Here is a 2,115-nt window from a genome sequence, read left to right on the forward strand (position 1 = left end):
TCTGGTGGGGATATTCTGTACAAATTTCTATGAAGAGGAAACAAAGATGAGTAAACTTTTATATTGTTCCAGTTAGTTTGCTTGAACAAACATGAAGTATAGTAAGTAATTTCTATATTAGTAAAGCCTACAGGATTAGAAGAAAATATATTTGTGGAAATGGGGATTTTTTGGTTGTTTTAGGAATTTTTAGACACCCATCTGGTAACACTGCTAACAATTACTACTAAATAATCTTTGTTCAATTTTTCTGTATACTTTTACTTGTCGCCTGGCGGAATAGAACGCATAGGTATAGTGGTCTCTGTTCATGTTCAACAACAGCTCGGAATTTATGCAATAAACCTGATTAATGTAGATATCTTTATATAGTACCTCTTAGTTACGTTTTTATTTAGTGTCCTACCCTTCAGTCTCAGATAGGGGGAGGGGGTCATTCGTGGCATTTTATTGGGAGATCCAGCATCTCAACATTAGGTTTTTAAAGAATACTGACCAATCAATTTAATTAATTGGCTATGTAGACGCATTGGCATCTTTCTAGCTTTTCCTTCATTATTACGGGGGTGCCACCGCAAGAGCCCGTGTTTTATATAAGGAAAACCATTCTAAAGATAAGTGCCTTTATTAATTATCTAATGTCACTGTTTAAAACAACTAATTACATAATAAAAGATATGATTTTAATTTTATTTCATCTATAAACGCCATGACCTAAATATTCATAAGTATGAGTAACCAGCCACCCGTTGAGATACTGCCGCTAGACAGACAGTAGTACATTGGATCCTTCTCTCTGGTTACGGTTCATTTTCCTTTTGCCTACACACACACAGACACCGAATAGTCTGGCCTATTCTTTATATATTCTCCTCTGCCTCATATACCTGACAACACAGATTACCAAACAATTCTTCATACTGCACTGTAATTGATCAGTGGTCATAATATGAATTTAAGCCATAATCCGGACAAAAGCCAGTATAGACATTGCCTCAAACAGCCGTAGGCCAAAGTTGAATAAATTGAGCAACAAAGTTAAAATAACATATTCCGTCTTTTCCTTCAAAACTCTACCCCTAAAAATATGAAAACATACAGAAAATTAGAAATGTATTGCCTTAAAATAATCGATTATACAGAGACCATTTAGATACATTTTCAGATACCAGTGGTAAACAGTTATGAACGTTCAGTTCCTCTTTACTCAGTTTGAGTTACTCGTAACTTAATATTGTGTTGCTCTTTGTTTTATTGCTAAAGGGTACCCTTGCCTATATGAATATCCATTTGAAATCCTCAAGATTATCTAAACCTCTATCTGTCCGAACTGACTCCAAGTAATGCAATGAATATTGTTTTGGATGCAACTTACTAGATTTAAACGGGTATCAGTATTCATTTGTTTCATATAATCACAATTGTTTGAAAATAAGTTACAAGATTCAAACTACATTTAGATGAGCTTAAATGTCAATTTCCGTCATCTCTGGAGAGGCGTTTGAAAATTGAACCTCATCAACTGTACTCAATTGTTTCCTGTAATCACAATAACAGTAAGAAAATAAGTTACAAGATTCAAACAGCTTTTAAATGAGCTGAAAGATATATTTTTCAACTGCTTTACAGAGTATTGGAAGGTTGGACTTTGCAATTTAATAGTTATAATCAGCACAAATATAAATTTTAGGACAAGCAATGTTTTGTAGAATCTCATCTCAAGAGGCAAGATGATATTTGAAAAGAAAAAGACGAACAACTAGAAAATGTACTGAATTTAAACATTTTCTTTGATATCTTTAATGATAGGAAAAGTACATGTGAATCTTTAGTTCTCAGTGATAAGAAATTTTCAGAATTTTTTTTTCTATTTTTCGACGAGAAGAAAATTTGTTTGAACCTAGCTTCAAATGACAAGGATCAGAGAGATAAATATCAATATAAAACTGATTAGCCTCAAAGACCTCTTGAAACAGTCTAGCTTTGGCCGTATAACCGGTTAACAGTTTTTAATTATAACCTAATAAGGTAAAGGATGGCTGGCTTACTGAATCCGAGACTGAGAATTCTAACTTGGTCTGCCAATTACGAGATCGAGTTATTTCTTCTATTTCG

The sequence above is a fragment of the Palaemon carinicauda genome, chromosome 41 (genome assembly GCF_036898095.1).
Source record: "Palaemon carinicauda isolate YSFRI2023 chromosome 41, ASM3689809v2, whole genome shotgun sequence".
Lineage (NCBI taxonomy): Eukaryota > Metazoa > Arthropoda > Malacostraca > Decapoda > Palaemonidae > Palaemon > Palaemon carinicauda.